The sequence below is a fragment of the Symphalangus syndactylus genome, chromosome 17 (assembly GCF_028878055.3).
Source record: "Symphalangus syndactylus isolate Jambi chromosome 17, NHGRI_mSymSyn1-v2.1_pri, whole genome shotgun sequence".
Classification (NCBI taxonomy): domain Eukaryota; kingdom Metazoa; phylum Chordata; class Mammalia; order Primates; family Hylobatidae; genus Symphalangus; species Symphalangus syndactylus.
In genome coordinates, this window is record NC_072439.2 from 62836796 (window position 1) to 62863782 (window position 26987).

Genomic DNA, 26987 nt, shown 5'->3' on the forward strand with positions numbered 1-26987 from the left:
CGCTCCGGGGACTGTTGTGGGGTGGGGGGAGGGGGGAGGGACAGCATTAGGAGATATACCTAATGCTAAATGACAAGTTAATGGGTGCAGGAAATCAACATGGCACATGGATACATATGTAACAAACCTGCACATTGTGCACATGTACCCTAAAACCCTAAAGTATAATAAAACAAAAAAAAAAAAAAAAAAATTTTGCTAAATCTACTCTGCTTATGCTCTCGAAATGGAACAACAAAGCTTGGATGATAGCACATCTGTTCACAACATGGTTTACTGAATATTTTAAGCTCACTATTGAGATCTATTGCTCAGAAAAAAAGATTTCTTTCAAAATATTACTGCTCATTGACAATACACCTAGTCACCCAAGAGCTCTAATGGAGATGTACAAGGAAATTAACGTTGTTTTCATGCCTGCTAGCACAACATCCATTCTGTAGCCCATGGATCAAGGAGTAATTTTGACTTTCAGGTCTTATTATTTAGGAAATACATTTTGTAAGGCTGTATCTGCCATAGATAGTGATTCCTCTGATGGATCTGGGCAAAGCACATTGAAAAGCTTCTGGAAAGGATTCGCCATTCTAAATGCCATTAAGAACATTTGTGATTCATGGGAGGAGGTCAAAATATCAACATTAACAGGAGTTTGGAAGAAGTTGATTCCACCCCTGATGGATGACCTTGAGACGTTCAATAATAAGAGAACTAGAATTAGAAGTGGAGCCTGAATTTCTGTAGCTGAACTTCTGTAATATTAAGATCAGACTTTAGTAGATGAGGAGGAGTTGCTTCTTATACATGAGCAAAGAAAGTGGTTTCTTGAAATGGGATCTATCCTGGTGAAGATGCTGTGAACATTGTTGAAATGACAACAAAAGATTTAGAATGTTACATAAACTTCGTTGATAAAGCAGCGGCAGGCTAAGAGAGGACTGACTCCAATTTTTAAAGAATTTCTACTCTGGGGAAAATGTTATCAAACAGCATCATATGCTACAGAGAAATCTTTCATGAAAGATGACAAATTTCATTGCAACCTCATTTTAAGAATTGCCACACCTACCCCAGCTTTCAGCAATCACCACCTTCATCAGTCATTGAGGCAAAACCCTCCACCAGCAAAATTGCTGAAGGCTCAGATGATTATCAGCATTTTAAAAGCAATAAACTAGTTTTAATTAAGGTATGTACATTGTTTTTATTAGACATAATGCTATTGTACACTTAATAGACTACAGTATAGTGTAAACATAACTTTTATTTGCACTGGGAAACCAAGTTTGTGTGATTCTCTTTATTGTGATGCTGCTTTATTGTGTTGGTCTGTAACCAAAACCTCAGTATCTTTGAGACATGCCTGCGTGTTCATATCCTGAACCTTTGCGCTTGCTATTCATTTTGCCTGGAACATGTTCCCCTGCTTATCCACGTGTCTTGCTCCTTTTCTTTCTTTGGGTCTCTACTTGTATGTCACCTATCAGAGAGGCCTACTGTGACCACTATATATAAAATGGGGCTTGCCCTCTATTTTCTGATACTTCCCAACCCCTTACTGTGCTGGGTTTTTCTCCATGCCACTCAGTATCTATTGGCCTATTATTTATTTGTTTGTGTATTGTATGTCTCCCCTCCCTAGTATGTAAGTCTCACAAGGATAGGGACTTTTTGTTAATTGCTGTACCCTCAGTGCCTAGGACACTACTTGGTCTGCATTTGGTAGTCAATAAACATTTGTTAAATGCATGAATAAAGGAATAGTATTTTTTATTCATTCCACATTTTCCTTCAGTTTTTCAAGAATAAAAGTGCATACTGATTTTAAAAACAGCTAAAGTATTTAAATTGTCTATTATTGTTATCTCAGGATATTATTCAATTTAGAGGTGACCATTTTTAGCCTTTAGTGTTTCATATTAAAATATGATTTCTTCTGAGGCTTTTTTCCTTTAGACAGTTTTAATTTTAGAGAACTTTTAATTGTATCATTAACATTCCTGTCTGTAGGTCACTGTTGTGTGGTGGATTGGGAAAACAGGGAGAGACCTATGTTCTACTTATATCAATTCTTTGTGACCTTCAGCTATTGTCAAAATCTTTAATACGTTTTTTTCCCCAAATCCCCTATTCTGAGAAGCAATAATACATTAATACTTTTTTTAATGGAGAAATTGAAAATACATGATATATTGAGGTAGATTTTCTTAGTAACCTAAAATGATACCAAGAATGTTTTGGATCCATAAGCCAGTTGGCTTATGTAGGGAAAAATCTTCTGAGTTTTTTCCTTTTTTTAATTTAATTTCTTTGTTTGAATAGCATGTAATATTTTAACAGCCAAAGTTGTGGTAATTTTTATTTTAACAATTCCAATGATAATTACACTTGCAAGCCAGGTGATTTGTCATATATCTTTAAAACTCTCAGATAAGATGCTGTTTTATTTCTGCTCTATTTGGTTCTTCACCTCTGATTCTGCACCTAGGCTCTCTTGGACTAATAATGTACTCTAAGATTTGGAAGGTCTGGCATCCTTATAATTCTGTACTTTTCATTTATTTTCTATATTGTTTTAGGTAGAAAACAATGATTAACAATTTAGGCAACATTTAAACACCCTTGGATAAGATAGATTTTTAAAATACAAGCCAGTTCACATGTTCTGGATAAGACAGATTTTAAAAATACAAGCCAGTTCACGTGTTCTGTGGTTTTTAAAAATAAGACTGCATAAAGTTTTTATTTTTTATATATTACTGCATATGAAGCCTGTTCAGTGAGTGTTATGCTTTGCCATAGGTAAGCTTACAGAATTTATTTGAGAAAACATAGACATATAAATAGGTCTGTTTTTCAACAGGGGAATGGTAAGGTTTACTAGATGTTTAGTGATACACACACACACACACACGGGAATTTTTTGTCCTTTAATATTGATGAAGGAAAAAGCAAAGATATTTTTCACGTTTTTTGCTGTATTTACCTAGACTATTCCAAACATTGGTGATTTTTATCTAGGAGGTTTATCAATTTAAGGGCCAGAGTCAGCCTTTCCTGAATACGAACATAAAACCTTTGCTTTGAAGGACATTTTGCACTTGGGGCAAAGCGAAATTTGTTAAGTAAATGGGTTTTATGTGTTGCAGGACTAGAGAAGTAGTAACCTGGGACAGAGAACACTGTCCAATTTAAGACTACCAGTCCATGGCCTGTCACAGGATGAAGAATATTTAGAGCTGAATCATCTATATTTTCTAAGTTTCGTGCACACCAGCAAATGATTCAGACTATGTTTGTTCCCATGTGCCAGGGAGCTCTTGTGCTGATGTGATGAAACTTGGCACAGCACAGTCCTCCAGCAGAGGAGTGCCTGCCTGTTTATGCTGAGATAACTTGCACTCTCTTGATTTTACTCAGGAGACTTCTGCAGTTTTTTGTTTTGTTTTGTTTTTAAAACTGTGTCCCTGCCTCTAGTGCATTTCCCTTTTAGTATTTTTCCTCTCCCACAGTGTCTCAGTCTGAGGTAATTTGACTGTCATATATGGGAGGTTTAGGGTTCATATTATCTACAGATTATATATGTTGTATAGGTTCCCATGGCTTCATTTCATACATAGTTTGAACTTATATAGTTATTTCCAGCATTCCTTCCTGTTTCTTCTTACTTTTAGCCACTGCCTAATCTGCCGCAGAGCTATTTGTGTCCATTGCCTTGGTTGTGAAAGCAACAGCTCCCCACACCCAAGCCCTTAGCTTCAGAAGTGCTTTCCTTATGACTTCACAGAGTCATCTTGGTGGCTATGTCGGGTTCTGCCCAGCATCCTTCACTTAGACATCTTGTCCTAGGAATTAACTCTATAATACTCCTCCTCTCTCAACTGCCTCCTTACACGGGAAAGGCTCATCTTAGTCTTTTTGGTTTCACAGTGTTTCAGAAAGCTGTAGTTTTCTTTCAACTCTGCCCTCATGGTTTTACCTTCCTTTCTCTCACCCTGGGTCCTAGGTCCCTAACCCTGGTCAGGGATTTGTGACAGTACCTGGTCATGTATTTAGGAGAGAGGGATCTGGTCATTATGTAACTAGGTTGTGGAATGCCAGCTGAGCAAGTGGCTAGAAACCTACAATTTGGCTTGGAACTGAGGTTTCATGGTGTTCATGTGACCCCATGCAAGTGAGCAATTTACTCTGTGTTAGAACGTTTTTATTTTTAAAAGGTAGACAACAGGGTCTCATATGGTCATTAGGAAGAACACTAATGTTTATTGAGCGCTGGGCTGGGCACTTCATTCTCACATTCGTTTTCAGCCCTCAGAGCATTCTTGTGGTAGGGCAAGTGAGTGGCAGATGCATTGAGGAGAACATGCATATGGATACGCACGTATTCATAGTTTATTTATACTGTAAATTTTAAATATGCCTAATAAAGTTATACTAGGAGACAGTGTGGTATAGTGGAAAGAGCATGGGCTTTGAAAATTCACAAAGACCTGAGTTTAAATTTCACTTTTATCCTGGCAAAAGCAATAGTCCTCCTGGGGCAGTGTACTTTTTAAAAGGTAGTTTTTTTAAAGAGGCAAATGCAAATACAGAGTTTGGGTGAAAAAACCAGGCACAATTAAAAATTCTTTTGAATTAAAAAGTCTCACTACTCATATCACTGGTGTGGCTGTACAGTCTTGGGAGATAGACTCATGGACTCTATTAAGATAGAGACTGGCAAAATTCCCTTCACGGATTAACTTCAAGATACCTGGATACTCCAGAAAGCTCAAAGAGGTGAAAATGGAAGAAACAGTGCTGGCCAGCTGGTCTGGCTGCAGCATGAAGGCGAATCCTAAGGTTAACTCACCATCTCAGTGTAAAATATGCATAAGGGACATTTAGGGTGCTAACTCAAAAGATAAACCAGGAGCAGTAGAAAGAGATGTTCTCCCCTCCCCCGAAAGTAGGCAGTCATATGCTCATACCATTCACTTTCCTTCTTTCTATGTGGTGTCATTAGTCTAATCTTCTCTCTTTGACAGGACTATCCATATTCCAGCATCTGATGATTTGTTTAATCAAAATTATTTTCTGTGAATAATAACTTCAGAAATTCAGAAATGTCATATTTTAGAGAGATCACTGGTAATTTTTGCACAAATAATTTCTGAATCAAGAAAAAATTAAAATGGTATGTCAGACAAGTTTAGATAAAACAATGAAAAGTGTTCATACTAACATATGTAGACATGCCTTATGGCTCCACTTAGATGACTCTATTTTTTTTTTTTTTTGCTAATAAACAATCTCTTCTAATGATTTTTACTGCTGTTATTTCTTTATTTAGCTATTTAATTATGCATGACAGTTGATGGATAGAGAGCAGTTTTTCAAGTTAAGTTTGAGCCTTCACATTCAAAGGTATTTTTCCTCCTGTGTTTAGAGATCTTCTTTGAATTTATGTAGTATTTAACCTTTAAAAACTGAGACTGAGAGACACTTAGCATAGAGATTGTTAAAGATAATTTATTTATTTAGTTATTCATTTTTTGAGACGGAGTCTTCGCTCTGTCGCCCAGGATGGAGTGCAGTGGCGCAATCTCCGCTCACTGCAAGCTCCGCCTCCCGGATTCACGCCATTCTTCTGCCTCAGCCTTCCGAGTAACTGGGACTACAGGCGCCTGCCACCACGCCCAGCTTTTTTTTTTTTTTTTTGGTATTTTTAGTAGAGACGGGGTTTCACCGTGTTAGCCAGGATGGTCTCCATCTCCTGACCTTGTGATCCACCCACCTCGGCCTCTCAAAGTGCTGGGATTACAGGCGTGAGCCACCATGCCCAGCCGAGATTGTTAACTATAATTTAACTTTTAAAAAACCTCCTCCCTGTCAAAGAAAGGATCATTGTTTATGTTGAATTATAAATGTTATTGTTTAAGCTTCCAGAGATTTAATATTTCAAAGTTCAGTAACCCATCTTTGAAAGTCAGAATGCCTCAGAGAATCCCATTTCCATGTCTAAAATTAGAAATGACATGCAGAGACTACAGGCCTTTTACCAGACATGGTAATTATATGTTTTCTCTTTCTGAGAAAACCTGAAGAAAAAAATCAAGCATTAGTTCTTTACTGAATAAATAGTCTCTCTTTGGACAGTACCTCTGTACATTTATTTTGTTTGAGAATCAGTTGTAGCCATGTATCTGTGATGTATTCCTTACCATTGCTCATTTTCTTATTTAGAATTTTATTTTTCCCTAAACAAATCTGTTAGGTCATTCAAATGTTATAATTTCCTAATTTTGTTTATAGATTACTATGTTTGTGAAATGTTTTGCCAAATTTACACAAATACCTTTCTTTCTGTGCTCTAATTGCCATACATGGGGGCTAATGTACACTCTAGCTTTGCCTTGTGACTTTAAATGGATCCCAGTTTCTTAGAGTGTGTGGTTAGCCCCTATAGTACTGATGACTGATCATCATGTGTAAGGCATCTGCCTCCTTCCTCACGTTTGGGAAATTGACCTTGGGGAGGAGTTTGAGGTGGGACTTAAATGGAGGAAGGGAAATAATCTCTGGAGACAGTGTGACCTTCTCCTGGCATCTGGGTTCTCCACCTCCTGCTGTCAGGCTGCCCTGCTTGGGAAGCTGGCTGTGTTCCCAGCCTACAGAGGATTGCTGCTTAGGGCCTAGAGCCCTAGCCCAGCTAGGCAGATCATCTGTGATTTTTTATTAGTACCTCTGTATTCCACTGGCTTATGTAATTCAGTACTGAGTGTAATTTATATCACTCTGAAGTCTAATAAGTGTGCTTTTTATCTGCATCTTAATATTTGCCAAATTGTTTTTTTCTTCTATTATTAAAAGTAATAATTCCTGTAATGAATTTGAGAAATGAAAAAGTAGGGGACTAACTTCAGAACAGTGGTACCTCGACTAGGATTACTGGGGAGAACTTTGTACTGTTATGCTTATTACACTGCTGTCTGCCACACTGCTGTTCAACTTTACATTTAAAAATGTACAGGAAGGGGAACATCACACTCCGGGGACTGTTGTGGGGTTGGGGGAGGGGGGAGGGACAGCATTAGGAGATATACCTAATGCTAAATGACGAGTTAATGGGTGCAGGAAATCAACATGGCACATTGATACATATGTAACAAACCTGCACATTGTGCACATGTACCCTAAAACCTAAAGTATAAAAAAAAAATAAAAAAATAAAAATGTACTTGAGGCCGGGTGCAGTGGCTCACGCCTATAATCCCAGGACTTTGGGAAGCTGAGGCAGGTGGATCACTTGAGGTCAGGAGTTCAAGACCAGCTTGGTCAATATGGTAATACCCTGTCTCTACTAAAAATACAAAAATTAGCCAGGTGTGGTGGCAGGTGCCTGTAATCCCGGCTACTCAGGAGGCTGAGGCAGCAGAATTGCTTGAACCCAGGAGACGGAGGTTGCAGTGAGCCGAGATCATGCCGTTGCACTCCAGCCTGGGTGACAGAATGAGACTCCACCTCAAAAATAAAATAAAATAAAATAAAAATGAACTTGAATCTAAATTGGATACTACCTCCCCCACCTTTAAATCTGTCAGTAGTTAAAGGTGTAGCCCATACCTGTAGCCCATAGGCAGAATCTGGCCTGCAGACTTACTTGTTCTGCTCAGCATTTAAAAACCTGTAAATTTCACATAAGGACCAGATTCTCAGCATCCCTTGAAAATCTGCAAAATATGTCAATATTGAGCCCATATTCTTGCCATGGCTGGAAAAAAGCAACAACAAGAACCACCCCCTGCCCCCTGTGACATCCTTGATTTGACAGTTTGCCATACCAACTGGTGTCTCACACTCAGTCTGCTTGGCCCATTTGCATTAGTAGTCTGAGCCCTCTCGGTACCCTGGAAAACTACTCCAGCCTTATTTCTTTCTTGTGTTTATATCCACTGTCTGCCTTATCTGTAGAACAACTTTCAGAGATCCAAGGTAGGGGCTGCACTCTCTAGTCTCTGGACCTTTGCACATTCTAAACCTTCTTCTTGAAATGCCCTTCCCCACTTCCTTCTCCTGGTTGACTCTTACTTAGCTTACAAGACCCAGCCTAATCATAGTGTTTGGGAAGCCATCCCTGACTTTCTCTGCCTGGTTGTGTAAAGATGCCCCCCTGCAGAGCACCCTTCATCGCTCTCTACATCTCAGACATGTAATGACTGTTGTATTACATGTCTTTCTTCCCCTTAGATCTAGGGTCTGGAGGGCAGAGTTTGTGCTACACTTTTCTGTTTATTCAACTATTCACAATTGTTGGTACACAGTAAGCTTGCAATACATACTTTTATTGATATGTCATAATATTGTCTAAGGCAATGAATCCCCACCTTAGCTGCATGTTAGAATCACCCGGACAGCTTTGAAAAATCGAAGTAACATCTTGGCACGGTGGGGGGCTGTAGACCCAGCTTCTTGAGAGGCTGAGGTGGGAAGATTGCCTCAGCTCAGAATTCGTATGTAGCCTGAGCAACATAGTGAGACCTCTTGGTCTCTGAAAAAGAAAGAAAGAAAGACAGAGAGAGAGAGAGAGGAGGGGAGAGAGGAGAGAAAGAGAGAAAAGAGAAAGGAAAAGAAAGAAAAGAAAGAAGGAAGCGAGGGAAGGAAAGGGAGGGAGGAAGAAAGAAAGAGAGAAGGAAAGAGAGAGAGAAAGAAAGAAAGAAAGAAAAGGAAGGAAAGGAAGAGAAAGAAAGAAAAAGAAAGAAAAAGAAATCCTAATATCCAGGCCACATCTAGACCAGTTACATCAGAATCTCTGAAGATGGGGCCGAGGCATCAAGTTTTTAAAACTCCTCTGGTGATTCCAGTGTGCAGCCAAAGTTGAGAGCCACTGGTCTAGGACATTTAGGATTATCTAAAGAAAAGCAATTTCCCCTGATTTGGTTTGAAATTAAAACATTTGGTGATGATTTTAGGAAAATCACTCTGAATGAACATTTTTTTACTTAACTTTGGTAGCATATGGGCATTTAAACAAGTAGGCACCCATCTTTAATAAATCATTTCCTCCCATAACAAAAAATTCTGCAAGCTGTATTGCTGACAAGTTATTAATCACCAATGTCATGTGCAATTATTGACAGATTTTTATAATTTTGGTAGTTTATATTGGTGTAGCCGTGCACCATTTCCTACCTTGCTACATTTTGATTTAAATTTCAAGTGGATTATTTTTCAGGCGCCCTACAGATTAACTTAGGCATTTATTGAGTTTCCAATGCCAGTTGCTTTTCTTTCTTCCATATTCTTCTTTGTTTTATATTGGGACCGCTGTTTGGAATAAAGACAAACAAAAACAGAACTAACTGGTATCTGATATGGATGACGCACCTGGAAGAAAAGCCATTATCACTTGGTGAAAGCTGTCACCAGCTGCATTGACCAATAAATGATCAGTCCTGAGCTCATGGTTAGTTTGGAGGGAGTTTCAGGAAAAAAATGAAAATAGTGAAAGAGTTGAGGAAACATTTATGAATTGGGATTGCTTTTATTTTGGAGAATAATAGATTGAGGTGAAAGAATTCCTGTATGAGCACTTTTTTTTGGTGAATGATGACTTTGTTTCTACTGAGAATAAGGGTAGTAGACATTTGGTTTAGAATTAAGGGAGTTTTAGAAATTTATGTCTAAAGAATTTTTTTTTTTGTTTATAAAGACTATGAGATAGTAATATCAGTTATGTGATCTGTTTTCTGGGAGAGTGTTATGACGAGGATTGACTACTGTCTGATCAGAAAACTTCTTCGGATTTATTTTTAACTCTTCGATTGGAAAATCTCTTTTAGTTAATCTTTTGTATCTGCAACAAGCGATCTTTTTCACATTGCCTGTTTATCTTACTGAGAAAGCTAATTTATCTACACTGAATTGGCAGCAGTGGCTCGTTGGTGTAGTAATTTAGATTTTCTAAGATTTTCTGCTTATTCGACTCTGTTTTCCCCTTTGAGCTAACTGAGGCTAAGAGGGAAGAATTTGGTTGTTCCAACTGCCCTTTGCCAGGATTTTCCTCTGTGTGTGTGTGTGTGTGTGTGTGTGTGGTGGGTGAGGGAAGCTGGGCTTCTTGAGAGCTGCAGTGCAGGTAACATGGTAGAGTCCTGATAGTGGCTGCCTCAGGAGCCCTGGCCTATAGCTGGGGGGGGGGGTCTCCCTTTCCAACCCCGCTCTTTGACCCCAGCTGGCTCATTTCCAGGCTGGGAGCAGTGGCATCACTTGACTTGGGAGGAGAAGCAGCCAGCCCCAAAGAACCAGACTCAAACCTCTGCCCAAACTGGCTGTCACCTTCAGCCACCTGAGGACACTCAGCATGTAATTATGTGCCTCGAGACAGTGGCTTCCCTCACAGAGCAGAGAAGGGAACTGATTAATCAGTTAGTCTAGTGCACTCAGCTGGATCTCTCTTTACAGCCTAGTGAATCAGGGGTTGAATTATGCGATCTCTTCCCTCCTTCTATCTTTGTAGAGCAGCCCCTTTCTGAAGAGGAGAGGAAGGTCACTGTGGGTCCTGGTCACCTGTCCCTCTACTCATTGCTTCTGATGCCGGCTTTCTTCCCCTACCCCCATATGATCAGGGAACTGATCAGATGACTTAAGTAAAGAAGTGGTGGCAGTACCCACAGAAGGGTGCGTGCACTGCCAGGCAGGGAAGGGCTGCCAGCTGCTAATGTCACTGTGCCTGGCACCAGCGTGTGTCCCAGAATCTGCTCCCGAGGTCCAGCTCTGCCAGCATGAGGCTGCTGTTTGGAAATATAAAGTTCTGATCTAATTCTGGCAAAATACTTTTTTTTTTTTTCTTGAATTGCTTAATTATCCTGATTTCCTCTTCCTTTGATTGGCCTGACGTGAAGGCCATTAACAGTGCCATGATGGCAATTTTATAGATAAAGAAATGCCAAGGAAAGTGATTATATTTGGCATGGCTCTGAAGTAAAAAAAATTCCCATCCCTACCTCATAATTCCTGCCTTTACCTCCCTCTTCTTCCCTACATGGAGTTTCTTAACTGAAGGCTCAACTTCAGTTTTCAGGCCAATCTGGAGCCAAGATAATGGCTGGCTCCAAATGGTATTTAAACAGCTTCAACCCCTCAGTTGTGGGAGTTCAGAATATATTTCCAGACAGGTGACCTCCTGAACTCTCATGGTGCCCATGGAGCCTCAGCTCTCCCCACTCGCTACTTTGTGCCCTGACTTCTAGCTTCACTTTGATAGCACTGGGCCTTGGGGGCTGACTTTGTGAAGGTTATTGGTGACAAGTATGACATCATTACCAGATATAGCACTTGTGTCCTGGCTTGCTCTTACCATCTCTCCAATGGGACAGTAGAGTCCTGGCTTGAGCTTAGAGCCCTGCTGCTTACCAGTACCACCTGCTTATCTCACTTCCGAATGTCATTTACTCCATCCTGTGTTTTGGTACTTTTTTGAGGGGCATGAAGCCTGGTGGAATGAAAAAGGCAAATTTGATCCCTGATAGACCTAGCCCTAATTCTAGGCCTGGCACATCTTACTTGTGATCTTAGGTGTGTTTCTCTCCAATCTTCAGTTCTTCAGAGGTAAAAAGAGGGTACTGTTTCCTATCTTACAAGTTTGTAATGGTTATATGATATACTGTACGTAAAATATCTAGCGTCCCCTTAGGAGGAATTCACATCTTAATTCCTTTCCTTTATCTGCTATCACTGCTTGGTGTCTTGCATCATGACTGACATTACCATGCCCTTCATATACAGGAAAGCATTTCCTTGCTTGACTGCACCTCTATAATTGGCTTTTGCAGTTGGTCACTTTTCTCCCAGTCTCTGCTTCATGTGTGTTAGTAGGTCTTGGGCCAGGTCTTCATCCTGACTGTCCTGTCCCTCAAGAGGTGATTATACAAATCCAAGAAGAGAGCTGCTTTTATTGCTCTCACTCCTGTTTCAATTTGCTAGCCGTTCTGTGATTAAAATCAGCCTGTATATATTTGCCCCTAAGATGGGCAATGTGGTTCCACATGTAGCCTTATGAAATAAGTTACCATCCTTCGGAATCTGGAGTTTTCTGGTTTCTAACTGGTTTAGCTCAGCAATGGGAATAACATTTGTTGATATTAAATTGTTCCCTGGTGGCCACCTTCTTTTTCCACTCTGTAGTTACCAAGCAGCTGGGCATGAATCAGCAGAGTTGAAAATATTTTAACCAGAAACATTTGGACTTGGCACCAAAGTTGTATTGCCCAGACCAAGGCAATACGGAGGTCAACCAGCCAACTGACAGGGCACATAGCTACTAGCATTTGCTTACGGATGACCTGTCAGCAAATCCTGGATGAAAGTTCGGTATCTAAAAAGAAAATTAAGGAGGTCATAAATTGTATATTATTTTGCCTTGCGTTGCAAAATCTGAATGTCGTTTAAAATGCTTCTCATATGCTTTCTCATGTTGATGACCTGGATCCAGTTTGTAACATCTGTTAGGTTGACTTGATGCTTGTTGCAGATTTCAGGGAGTATTCAAAAGGCTGTTTTACAAGTGTCATAAAATGAATGGAAAATATTTTCTATAATTTTAAGTAATAGAGCCCCAGAGGCCTTTGATCGTATTGAAAGAGCCCATGGTCAGCTTAAATCTCCCTCGGTTTCTATTCATTATGTTATGGCCCTGTGAAATAGTCAGTTCTAATTACACTGAAGAAAGCATTTGATTTTCAGTGACAGATTAATGCCTAAGTTGGAATATGCAAAGGCATGGAAATAGTGGAAACAAATGAAATAAATGCCTGATGGCTTGTCAAACTACTCTAATGAAGGGGTCTAAGTACGGGGCCACTTTAACAATGGAATGTATATGAAGTGACTAGACTGAATACTGATTCTCTTCTATCCTCCTCTTTTCTCCCCGTCTTGAAATGAAAGACACTGTAGTGAATCAAGATGTCTGTGAGTAATCAGCACTACAGTCCTCATCCATCAGAATCATTGAGCCTTGCTTGGATTGTGTTTTCTAACATAGGGTTTGGCAAACTATGGCCTATGGCCAGTTTTTGTATAGCTTCATGAGCTAAGAATGGTTTTTATGTTTTTAGAGAGTAAGAGAAAACAAAAATGAATATTCAACAGAAAACCTATGTGACTCACAAAGCCTAAAATATTCACTATCTGGCTCTTTACAGAAAAAGTTTCCGAACTCCCATTTTAATATATTAATGAGATCAGTCTCTCTATGAGCTTAAATTGAAGATTCTTAATTCTGCTCTCTGTGAGGTTAGCACAGTGGAAGTGTGGAAAAGGTATGGGCTTCAGAGCTGGATAGATATGGTTCTGAATCTTGGCTCTGTGACATTCTACCTAGAGAACCTTGGGAAAGTAACTTAAGCTCTCTAAGCCCCAGAGTCCTCAGAGTAGACTCAGTGCCTTCGCTTCTACTTAGTAGGATCATAGCAAGTGATAATTCTTCAGTCAAAAAATACTAGACCACCTATAAAGCCTGTGGGTAGCTGTAAAAACATTGCAACAGGCTTGTGTGCAAATGGGCAAAGGGAGAAGCAAGACTTGGTGAACCTCCAGGGCTTGCCAGGCACTTGGTGTGGCACTGAGTGGGCATCATTTTATTACTTCTTCCTCTGGACTATGGCATTGCTATTACTTCTCCAAAGCTGGCTTCTGCTTCCGATTTTGATGAGGGTGCTTTTTTCTCAGCTCACGATTTTGGCGCCTTCCATGCTCTTCGGCTGCCTAAAGATGTTCATGTCTTTGGGCCTCTGCACTGGATACTTACCCAAGTATATGTGAGGCTTTGGCCCTTTGTTGGTGGTTTGCTGCCAAGAACTGTTCTTTCTCCCCTCTTCCCACCTTCCTCTTTTCTTTCTTAAATATAATTGTGCATTAATTGGGTCAAAGAGAATTTGATCCTTCCTAACTGTTCCTTTCCTAAGTTGTCACTGCGATTTCCAAGTAACTTTAGACGAGGGATTTACACCATTGTTCCTTTTTCTTTCTTCACAAAATGAAATTGGCAGTATTGCTGCTTTATACCAGGAGGACTCAGAAGCATTGCATTCTGGGCTGAGAATGTGTAGGTACTTTTCATAGGAGGCTGAAATTGTGGGTGTGATTTTAGAAATAGTCTTCTTTGTGCTTGCTGTTTTGAAATGACTGATCCTAGAAAGGTCTCTGGCTGTGTAGTTATACACTGCCTGATCTTAATAGAAAACGTTTGATAGGAGCATTTTTTTTTTGGAGCCTTGCATTCAGTCTATGAGAGTCTGCAAGGCTTTAACCAAGAGAGGGTATGCAAGGACAGGGTGTTCTCCCTTTCCCTGGAAAGGTGGAATTGCTTGGCAAGTAGCCTTAGCAGAAGTGTTTAGTGTGTGGCATCAGGGAGTGGGGCTGCTGGCCAGGATTTCTAACACCGTGATTACAGGTAGCACATGCTAAATTAGGGTTCTACACCCCTAGTACATGGCTGCATTTGGCAGGAAAGTGAAGAAGCCTGAATGTGAGAAAGTCCTTGCCAACCTTACAATAAAGTAGGTGATGTTTATAATGTCTATTATGTATATAGCATTTGCCCTTCCAGGACAGAATTTCTTGTTAATATGTTACTTAAATATTCTACAGGGATTTTCCTTTTGTCCTCTTTGATACTTTTTTGTTGTTGTCTAGCAGGTTTTATTATTTTGAACTGGCTAGAGAAAACCCTGTTTTCTGGATGTCAAATATTTATTTCATGTACTTAAAGCCACTGAACACTTAGAAATGGTTAAGATGGCAAATTTTATGTTATTTCTATTTTATTACAATTAGAAAATTCAATTTTATGTCCCCCAAGTTATGGAGAGGCAATTAGCTTTTAATATTAAAGAAATTATTTAAATAACAGCTATCTCTAGTTAGTTTTAATTTTTTTTCTTTGGTTCTTTTACATTTTCAAGTTTAAAAAATATGCATTACTTTATTTTTTTTTTTTTGAGACAGAGTCTCACTCTGTCATCCAGGCCGGAGTGCAGTGGCACAATCTTGGCTCACTGCAACCTCCTCCTCCTGGGTTCAAGTGATTCTTGTTCCTCAGCCTCCTGAGTAGCTGGGACTACAGGTGCGTGCCACCACGCCCAGCTAAGTTTTGTATTTTTAGTAGAGTTGGTCTCAAACTCCTGAACTCAAGATGATCCACCTGCCTCAGCCTCCCAAAGTGCTGGGATTACAGGTGTGGGCCATTGTGCCTGGCCTGCATTACTTCTATAACCAGATAAAATTTTAAAAAATTAGCATTGTTCTGTGAACACTAATAAATAATCTTCTCATACTTCTATAACAAAGTTTAGCCCATTGATTTGGTTTCATGCATACATTTAAGCCAAAGTTTTTATTTTTGAATTCAAAAATATTATTGTCTGATAACCCTTGCCTCAGAGATTCAGAAGTGAAGGAGGTACGTTTGATTCAATGGAACATTCTACATACGTTTTATATCTACTTTATTCTAGAAAACAAGTTTTGACAACTTGACAGTACAGATCACTACATCTGAAACAAGTAAAATGCGCCAATGGTATAGTCTACATATTTGATAAATTTTGTTTATAGAGACATAGAAAAGTAAAGATCTTTTACCATTAGGCATTTTATCTTTTAAAAACTGCAACTGACGGGATATATTAACTTGCTTAGATCAAAAGAATGTTGAGTTAAGAAAATATTTGGAAGGGGCTTACAACCTTCTATGGCCTAGAAACTGCCTTTCTTTTCCCACCTAACATCTCATTTTATTGTCTTCCCCTCCTCTGCAGAGCTATGTCTTCATGCCTGTCTGGGCAGCTGGGTCCTGATGGGATCTGAACAGTAGATATTGCCCCGGATCAGGTTAAATCTGGAGTACAGGCCAGAGTGAACTAGCTTCAGCATAAGTGAAATAGGTGGATGATTCAAAGTGATGGACTTGTCATTATATGAAAAAGACACTTGCACGTGCATGTTTATGGCAGCACAATTCACAATTGCAAAAATATGGAACCAGCCCAAATGCCTATCTATGAACGAGTGGATGAAGACGATGTGGTGTGTGTGTGTATATATATATATGGTATGTATGTATATATATGGTATATACATATATATACACATATATACATATATACAATATATACATATATACACATATATACATATATACATATACATATATATATATACATATACATATGGTACATACCATATATATATATATATATATACACCACATCTTCATCCACTCGTTCATAGATATATATATACATATATGGTATATACATATATACACATATATACATATATACATATACATATATACACATATACATATGGTACATACCATATATATATATATATACACCACATCGTCTTCATCCACTCGTTCATAGATAGGCATTTGGGCTGGTTCCATATTTTTGCAATTGTGAATTGTGCTGCCATAAACATGCACGTGCAAGTGTCTTTTTCATATAATGACAAGTCCATCACTTTGAATCATCCACCTATTTCACTTATGCTGAAGCTAGTTCACTCTGGCCTGTGCTCCAGATTTAACCTGATCGGGGGCAATATCTACTGTTCAGATCCCATCAGGACCCAGCTGCCCAGATAGGCATGAAGACATAGCTCTGCAGAGGAGGGGAAGACAATAAAATGAGATGTTAGGTGGGAAAAGAAAGGCAGTTTCTAGGCCATAGAAGGTTGTACGTGTGTATATATATATATATGGAATACTACTCAGCCATGAAAAGGAATGAAATAATGGCATTCACAGCAACTTGGATGGAGTTGGAGACCATTATTCTAAGTGAAGTAACTCAGGAATGGAGAACTAAACATCGTATGCTCTCACTTATAAATGGGAGCTAAGCTATGAGGATGCAAAGGCATAAGAATGATAAAATGGACTTTCGGGATTCAGGGGGAAGGGTAGAAGGAGGGTGAGGGATAAAAGACTACACATTAGGTGCAGTGTACCCTGCTCAGTTGCACCAGAATGTGTGCACCAGAATCTCAGAAATCACCACTAAGGAACTTATCTATATAATGAAATACCACCTGTTCCCCAAAAACTATTGAAATTAAAAAAAAGAGAGAGAAAAAAAATGAGGGACTTGAGACACACTTGGCATCCTTTTTGCCTTTTTTCTCATTTCTGCACAGTTAAATTTTACCTATCCTTCAGTACCTGGCTCAAATACTCTTTTACGAGGCTATATTTAATTCTTCCACTTCAGCATAAATTCTGTCTACCTGCTCTGAATTCTCCAAGCACAACTGTTCTCAGATTATTTTGTGGAGTAGTAAATAGATGTTCATTGAAAGTAGTGCTGTTGGTCAAGTAAGTTTGGTAATTCCTGTATGTCAGGGCTGCTTTTTAGGGAGCAGGTACAGGGGAGGGGGAGGGTGGTGGAACTTATTAGCATATTAAAGGTGCTGAGGAGCCTGCTTAATCCAGTGTTAAAAAACTTTTGATTACAGAATTTTTTTCTCCAGGAACAATGATTAACATTTCAAGGAAGGTTCAAATTGTCTATAGTGGTGCTTAATAAACATTATTTCAAGAAATAACTGTCCTTATTCCATCATAATATAGTATCTGTCATTCTACCATTAGAAATTATTCCCAAGTACTGTGCAGAGTGCCAGATTTCTGGGACATGTAATCAAAGAGAAGGGGAAGGGTGAAGAACATAAAGAGAAAATAGATTTTTGCCAACATAAACCAAACATTTTACATTTTGCTTAGGGCAGGGCTCTGAATAAGGGCACACATCCAGTTCTCTGGACTGGTACTGAACAGTGAAAGGTTATAAATGTTTTGAATTCTTTTTCCCTAGGAAGGATTAGCATGTTTAAGTTAGATGCCAGAAACTGAAAGGAAGAGGAATCTAAATGGAAACACAATTGATTTACCTGAAAGTCACCTTATACTCCTTTTCTATTTTTTGCATTCTTGCACAAATATACCGTCAGAATACAAATAACCTTCCCTTTTCCATAGAGCACTTAATTTTTCCTTCATTGAGAGAAGAGACAAAGGAAGGGAGAAGTTTTAAAATATCTAGATTTCAATTAAGCTGATTCTTCTCTCCTCCTTAAGAGTAAAAAGTACTGGGGACAATGGAGAAGGGGTGGATTATGTCTGTGTGTGTGTACATTTGCAATCAAGAGCAGTTTCATTTGTGTGTGTGTGTGTGTGTGTATGCGTGTGTGAAACCCATAGACCTCAGGTTAAAGCTTTAAATATTTGTGAGTATAGTGAGAATTGTTAGTTTGTTTCTTTTCTGTGAAAAACAACATTTTACGAAATGGGAAAGAACATTTATTTTCCTTTGAAGATGCAAATATGGCCTAAGGAAATGCAGTTAAAATGTGAGATTTAAGAAAGACAGAGTCTGTTTTTTTTTTTTTTTTTTTTAACCCAACTAAGCACAGCCTGTATAAAGACAAGATAGCCTTAGTTTGATGTTGAAAAATTTCCCAGGTTCCTTAATTTTATATTGAAGAAATTAGCCAACAGAGTTCTTTTCTGTAGATACATATCTTCAGTGGAGGAAAACCCAAGGCCCTGTGTAGCTTCTGATGAAATACAGGGAAAAAAATCTAGAAAACTATAACTGGAAGAAGTTATGTTTATGCTACTTCTATATTCCTGAATAAATGGACAGCAAGGCATCTTCACCACTCAGTGAGGCCCCCATCATAAGATTTGAGAACTTGTTTGGCCTCACTTCTAACCTTATTTTAGAATTGCACTGAGAACCTTGGACACATGATTATTCTACAACCAACGTCTCCTTCCTTCTACTTTCCATTCTGTTATGTCTGAGTCTTTTTTGTTGGTAATTATTGATTAGAATAGTGATTAATAATCTCTTTAGTTCTTGGAGTTACTAGGGATTATAAATTCTTGCTGGTAACATTGGCATAAAGAAGAATGTGGAAAAGACAATAAGTATAAGAAAGTGATAGAAAAGAAGAAAAGTTACAAGGAGGGAAACGTGGAGAGAAAGAGAACAAAAAGGAAGCTGTAGATACGTTTGGATCTACCAGTTGTCTTCTCGATCTCATACTTGCATAGGTGCTTTCAGTCTGTAAAGTGTGAGGATGTATCTGAAGTGGAAGGGCTTTCCAAAACCAGGAGTGGAATATAAGATTATATGTCAGAACAAGTAGTTTGAGGAATCACTGAAGGTTTTTGGCTAAGTGAATGGCATAATAAATGTTATGCTTTCGCATGATTGATGTCAGAGGCAGAAGGACAAAATGGATTGGAAGAAAGGCAAGATTTGTTGAGATGTGAGGTAATGAAAGTGTGCACTCGAGCAGTGGTATTGGTGAGTAGAGAGGAAGGCATGTCTGTAAAGGCAAAAATGGCTCAAGATAATTGGATGTATATGATTACCAACATCTGAATTTTTACACGGCACCTACTTCAGATATTCTGTTTTCAAATTCTAGCAACATATGGGAAATCCCACTATTTTAATCTTCAAACTATTTTTCTTTAACTGCTTTTCTATTGTGTTGGCATTTTTCTTTTTTTTTATTTTTGCAGGTCATGTCCTAATTTTGGCTGCCTAAGTAAAGATTTCAGTGTCTTAATGGACTGAAGGAGACAGAATGGGCAAAGGTGACTGAAGATCTATGCCTTAGTTACTGAGAGAGCTGTGGTGCCATTGATGGAAGACAGAGAAGTTGAGAAAGGGAATTGGTTTGATTGAAGGGATAGTTTGAAGGAGGCAAGTTCAGTTTTGGGCATATTTAGATTGAGGTGACAATTGGCCAGATAAGTATTCTCTTTTGATGATAGCCTGGAATGGATAGTAGAGACAGGGACTGGAACCAGAGATTTAAGAGTCAGCTATGTGGAGCTGTTGGTTAAAACCACGGAATACAGTCTATTCATCAGGGACTGTGTTTTGTAGAATAACCACAGTTAACGGAAGGAAAAAGAGTATTTAAAGAGAGAGAAAATCATAGCACGGGAAAACCCAAAAAGTACCAGGCAGGGAAGCTCAAAAAGAAAGGAATTTGAAGAAGTTTAATATTACCAGATGCTGAAAAGATATCAAAGTGAACTAAGCACAATGGCTTTGTTGAAAAGTTTGAAGATCTCCAAGAGCAGTATCGAACACAAAAGAAAGGTTCTGAAGCACAGACCAAACTACAGCTTGAGAAAGGTTAGTGGCGAAGTTGAAACCAGTGTAAACTTAATGAAAAGAATAGTCTTGGACATGGTTTCTATGAAATTAGCACCTTACTCAGATTGCTAGGACACAGTATTTGTTTGAAAGCCTTTGTTTAGTATTTGTGGCAGAGTCCTAGTAAACTGGAATGCCTTTGATCTGATGTCCAACTGAGTTTTTGAGCTCACTGCCCTACATTTCTTTCAGTTCTTTACCCAACTTAGTAGCACTTCTAGTACATCAAGATATTGACTAAAATAACCAGATGATAGGGTTTAAAACTTTGGAAAATAAGATAGCTCACAGAAAAAAGTAGCAGTTGTGCTATTAAAAATCTGATTTGACTTGATAGAGTCATTTTCACTGTCCTTCTTTCCCCACTTTTATTGGTCTTGTTAGACTGCTTTTCTTCTATTGTCATTTTTAATTGTATTCATTTATTTAGTTTTTATTAACACATAATAATTATACTTATGTATGGGGTATAGTGTGATGTTTTGATACATGTATATATTGTGTGAAAATCAAACCATGGTATTTAGCATATCCATTACCTCATACATTTAACATTTCTTTTTGATATGTTTTGGGACAAGCAAAAACAAGCTTGACTTTTTAAAAAAAATTATTTATTTATTTTTTTACTTGTGCATGGTTCTAATTTCTGTTGCCCTGTCTCCTCTTTTGGTGAGCTGCCAGAAGTCTTGCCTTGATATTTAGTATTTGGTATTTGGTCAAAAGTGATTAATATATTGCAGGTTAACTTGGTGGTAAAGTTGAGCAGTAGATGAAAGGACATGGAATGGTATAAACCATAGTGATGGTAGACAATAAGCATTGAGCCTAAAATGATATTCTGAGTCTAAGAATTCTAAACTAGGCTTTAATGCATCTAACTTCAGACAGGTCACTTGATTTCAGTTGGTCTAAATTTCTTTTAAATTATAGAAAAAATTTTTAAAAATTGCACTTTGTAAGATACCCTGAAATGTGTGGAATGTCATTCCACACATTTTGTATTATAGTCTCATTTAATATAACATAAGAAACTAAGTAGGCCAAGTTATAAAAATCACTTGATGGAGGTCTAGACTCTAGACCTAAGTTTTTGTTTTAATTCCAGCATTGTTGAAGGTAAGGTATTTTTGCCTTTCCAAAATTTCGTTTTCTTGTGGACAAATGAAGCCTGCACTACAGATACAATGATAATGACATTAACAGTTTCTATTTATTGAGCACTATTTTGTTATGTATTGTTCATTCACCCATTCTCAGCAAATATTTATCAATTACCTACTATGTGTCAGATTGTCTTCTAGGTGTTTTCTAGGTGGTGTTATAGGGTTTTCTACAGCAATGAAAAAATTCTTGCCCTCATGGAATTTACATTCCAGAGGGGACAATTGGTCAGTAAACAAAGTAAGTTTTCACTGTTTAACATACTGTATATTTTATGTATTTATTTTGTTAATTGTCATTTTCTATCCACTAGCATGGATAGAGGGAATGGATCCATGAGGGAAGGGAGAGTAGCCTGGAGAAGTAGGTTGGTACCATTATTGTTGTTATTTTTTAAAAAATAGATCTTAGGTATACAGAATTAGGTTAATCATATTTTTTGCTCCATGACATCCTTTGTCATTTTATTGTTATGTATATACTAACAATGCAAGGAAATCCTATGAACCTATCACTGACTATGATATCTAGAACATTGGCAAGAATTTTGATCTTCTAAGTTCTCCCTTTCATGCCTTATTTTGATATCATTTTTTAAGCCAGTAAGTGGGGGCAATGTAGAGTCCAGATAGTAGGTGGGAAGAGACCAAAGGCAAGGAGACCAGCTGGAGGTGGTAGATGAGGAGAGGATGATGAGGCATAACCTTAGCAGTGATATTGGAATGAAGAGCTGGATGAGATTGTCTTTATGAGAGAATACAGTATTGCACTGTCATCATGGCATGGAGTTATTATTCATCAACGCTTTATGTATGTTTAGATAAAGTACATGATGATGAAATCATCTTTGGTTTATTTGCTTTCATGCTTTCAACATGTAGTGCTACAAAGCTAGAGAATCTCAAAATTTTTATTTCAGATTTAAATTTTTGCTGTAAAATAATTAAAGCATAAAAGTACATACAAAAGGATGTAAAATTTAATGCACTAGACCCCCATATTCACACTACCTAGCATAAAAAGTTAAATATATTAGTCCTCATATTACCCCTATTGATTTCATTTCTTTGTCTTCAGCCCCAGTAGTAACTCTGCTGTTTAAATATGCTGCTTATCACTTTCTTACTTAACAACTTTTACTACATTTGCATGTTGCTCTAAGATAGATATAGTGTTGTTTTGTATGGTCTTAAACTTCATGTAAATGATATTATGCTGTATGTATTCATTGGCAGCTCTGTTTAGCTCAAAGTTGTTTATGAGATTCATTCATGTTGATGCATGTAGCATTAGTTCACTCATTTTCACTGCTGTCCATTGTGTGAATATACCTTGATCTGTTTATCTCTTTTTCTGTTAATGGATATTTCATTGTTTTTAATGTTTTGGCAATACATTGTTCCTGTGTGCCAACATTCCTGTGAACGTTTTTGTAAATATTTCCTTGTGTACATATGCAAGAGTTTTTTTAAGGATATATTTTTAAGAGTGGAATTTCTGAATAAAAAGATATACATACCTTAAACCTTACTAGCTATTACTAAATTGTTCTCCAAATTGATTGAACCAGTTTATACCCCCATTTGTATGCAAGATAGAGAGCATCCCTGAATTTTACAGCTGGGAAGAGAGCCTATATTTTGTAGATTAGTACTTCTCAACAGGAATAAAGCAGTGTGTGCTGTATGAGAATCACCCTCCTGGCCCTCGAAAGCACACATCTTTTCCTCCCCCTGTTCCTCTCTAGGTTTTCACCCCTTGGTGTGTACATGTTTTGGTGCTGGGAACTGGAACATATAATTATGTGTTATAATTATGTAACATAATTATAAAAAATCTTACGTGTTGAGCCTAATTTGCTCTTTGAAGCCTGTCAATTTTAGTGGTTAATTGATTTAATAGTCTATCCTGAAAGCCTTTGTAACTCCATATTTTGTTTTGTTGGTTATACTGCCTAACCCTAGTCATGTTTTTTAATTTCTGCAGTTTAAAAAATTGAAATATATTAGAATCATTTTTTCTAATGTCAAAATATTTGAAGCAATGGATTGCAGTTTTCATATGTAATCCTTAAGAAATCTTTTTTGCTTAGCTGGCGTTTTAAAAACAGGGATGCTTTAATGTAATAAAACCACAAAAAATAAGTCAATTTTTTGGGAGTAAATTTTGGTTTAAAATGGTACAGCTAAGAGTTCTGCAGTGGATTCAGCTTTCTCCGATAGTTATGACACATTTATCTGTTTTCCACCTGGTAGCATTTTGTTTTTACTGATTTTTCTCCTTTTTTCATTTTATTTGTGGACTTCTTTATCTTTAATCCCATTATTTTTTAGTAGAACTTTGGGAGGGGCAAGACTAAATACATATTCAATGTGCCTTCTTTTAATTCCTTTTTTAAAAAAACTGGTAATGGTATTATTAGTCACTGAGTTCTTACTGTGTGTCAGGCACTGCACTAAATATATTATCTATATAATTTCATTTAGTTATCTTGATAGTCTAAGGAGTAAAGAGGCAAAGGTGGGATCAGAACTAAGGTCTTCTGGTTGCAAAGCCTGTATTCTTCACGCTATACCATACACCCTCTAGGCCTAAAAAAGTAAATTAAAAAAGATTTATACTGTGTGTAAATGTTTAGTTTTTGTACTTTTTTTGTAGTACCATTTATTAATTTATCAAGTATTTAAGATTAAGGATAAATTACCCAACATAATTGTCATTCTTTTGAAATATATTCCTTTTAGCTTCTTTTTCTAAAAGCAGACTTCTTGGCAAATCACCAAATGAAATATTCTTTGTATGAAGAAATTAGTGTTTTTAAAAAGACAATATGAGATCATCCCATGATCCAGAACTCCATCATTTGAATAAGCAAGATTTCTTGTCGTCTCTTATCTTTGCTCCTTTAGTTATTGCTGTACCTTATAGGACACCTCTCATGATTAGGGTCCTTGAAGAAAAAGTTCCTAAGGATATTTTATGTTTTATATGTATTAAAATAAAACATACATATAACAAGAATGTTTCTGGGTCCAAAATTTTGATATGTGTATTTGTTATTTAATATTATGTCATTGTCTTTAGGTTCTTTAAAAGTCTCTGCCTTTTAAAAAACATTGCATATTTATTTTTTGTAAATAAACTTCTTTCCTAACTCTGTTGAGCATTATGATATTAAGTATACATGAGCAATATAGATTAGAAGGCATATTTCAGTTCTGAAATGTGGTCAAATAGAAATTACCCTACTGTAAGTGGTAGTGTATATAGTTGCATCATGGTGAAAATGTATTAGTAGCAATGACAACTAGCATGCTTCCATTTGTAAGAATGTTGCAAATGGCTAGGCTGACCACAGGTGCTTTGTTACATTTATTTAACAAATAGTGGAGTATCTGTTATGTTCAAGGCAGTGTCCTAGGCCCTAATACATAAAATTGAATGTGAAATTAAGAAAAGTTGAATGAGAATATCTAAAAGGAAGAGCTAGTTAAAAAAGGACTATCTGTAAGAAAAATAAAATGAGATCAAAAGGGGAAAACATATAAACAAAAACCATGAGACAAAAAAGCAATATGAAAAGTGAATCTTAGAAGACGAAGTAAAAAAAAAAAAATGGTCCCTGCTCACAAAGAGATAGAACTATCTTCTGTTATCTCAAGAGGAAAAAAAAAGAAGCCTGCTTTACATAAATTAGTATGCATAATTTGTACAGGCACTGGACTCTTGGAAGGTTGCCAGGATAGCTTTTGTTGAGATGAAATTCGGGGGACTTCTTATTTATAGGAAACTGGTTAATGTTGTTTTCTGTTCTTTATTTACTTTCTTTGATTTTTCTTAATGTTCTTCTTGATCACAGATGGCTAGAGTAGTGAGAGAATTTTCAAAAATAGTTGATATATGATATATTAGTACAAAATAATGTTAAATTTCTTAATATATTGTGCAAATGTATAAATGATTTTTTTTTTTTTTTGGTATTTTTAGTAGAGATTGGGTTTTGCCATGTTGGCCAGGCTGGTCTCAAATTCCTGACCTCAAGTGATCCACCCACTTTGGCCTCCCAAAGTGCTGGCATTACAGGCATGAGCCACTATGCCCAGCCTAAATGATTATGTTTATACTTTTAATTTATCTGCATATATGATGATTCTTTATAAATTTCATTTTTCATTTTCCATATTTTATCATTATTGGTATAGAAATGGCCAGAAATAATTAGTATAATAATGCTGATTGTTACCATTTCTTAAACATTTGCCATATGCAAAATATGCTGTGCTTTTTATATATTAGCTCATTTAATTCTCACAAGAATCCTATGAAGCAAGCGAATTGGTATCCCCCATTTACGGATGATGAAAGTGAGGCACAGAAAGGTAATGTAATTTGTTTAAGATCCTATAGCTACCAAGGCTGGGATTTAAATTCAGACAGTCTTGATTGACTCCAGAGCCCTTGACAAGAATGCTATTCAGTATTGATGACTAGGTCTGATTTATTCTGTAAATTACTTATTTGAATCATTGTGGACATAATATCAAGAGACCGGAAGAGCTCCGGCTTTTATTGTACATTTCATATCGAGAGAAAGTTCTCACTGAATTTCAAAGAGTTATAAATGTATGAGTGTTGAATAGATTGAATATTTGTGTCCCCAAAATTCACTTGTTGAACTCTAATCCCCAAGGTGATGGTATTTGGAGGCGGGACCCTTGGGACAAAATTAGATGAGGAGTGTGGAACTGTCATGAATGGGATTAGTGTGCCCTTCCTTAAAAGAAGAGGGTGGAGAGTTAGTTTGCTTTCTTTCTGCCATGAGAGGATAGAATGAGCAATAGGCAGTCTGCAACCTGGAAGAGAGCCCTAACCGAAACCTGACCATATTGGCTCCCCTGATCTTGGACTTCTAGCCACTAGAACTGTAAGAAATCAATTTCTGTTGTGTGTTAGCTACCTGCCTATGGTACTTTGTTATAGCAGCCTGAACTAAGTGTGCCTATTAAAGTACTGAACCATAAGGTTGATGGTATTTTGAATACATGTTTTAGCACCATTAGTGTGTGATTAGGGCAGGGAATTCCCTAGTGGGGGAAAGGTCACAGGCTGGAATCCTGTGCATGTCCGTTTGCTCATTCTGTGGCCTAAGTCTGATCTTTTAACGTGGCTCCTCACCTGACAGTTGTAGGCCCTTGGGCATGAGGGGTGCCATGTGAGAGAATATGGATGGATCACCGTACCTCCATCACTAAGATCATGGCCACAAATCAAAGCACTGTCACTGATAGCCTCTTTGGAAACTAATAGTTTTGCATCTGTACATACTATATGTATAGATTTATGTTTTTCAGAACAAGAGCAGGAGATGGTTCCATTTTAGTATTATGAGACTAATTTTTTTTTAAACTGTATCTTCTAAGAGTCATGTCTTATATATGTATGTACTTTTTTAAAGTCTCATATTTTTATACTCTCTTTCCTGCTTTGGGTCTCATTTTATTTCCTTCAGCTTAGTGTTTTTACAATTCTTCCTTTAGGGGTTTCTAAATATTCGTATTTTAATTTGACTTTCCTTAATTTGGAATTCCATTTTATGCT

At 37.5% G+C, this 26987-nt stretch overlaps 1 protein-coding gene across 5 annotated transcripts in view; it reads left to right on the forward strand.

The window, feature by feature from the left end:
• The window catches only part of PPM1L (protein phosphatase, Mg2+/Mn2+ dependent 1L), a 316391-nt gene that overhangs the window by 43832 nt on the left and 245572 nt on the right, over window positions 1-26987 (forward strand). Inside the window, exon 1 of one of the 5 annotated variants that reach the window (XM_063620395.1) lies at window positions 14190-14537. The exons of the other annotated variants lie outside the window; for them this stretch is intronic. The gene's annotated coding sequence lies outside the window, so the exon portion shown is untranslated. Of the gene's footprint in view, window positions 1-14189; window positions 14538-26987 lie in introns of those variants that run through there. 5 annotated transcript variants of the gene reach the window in all.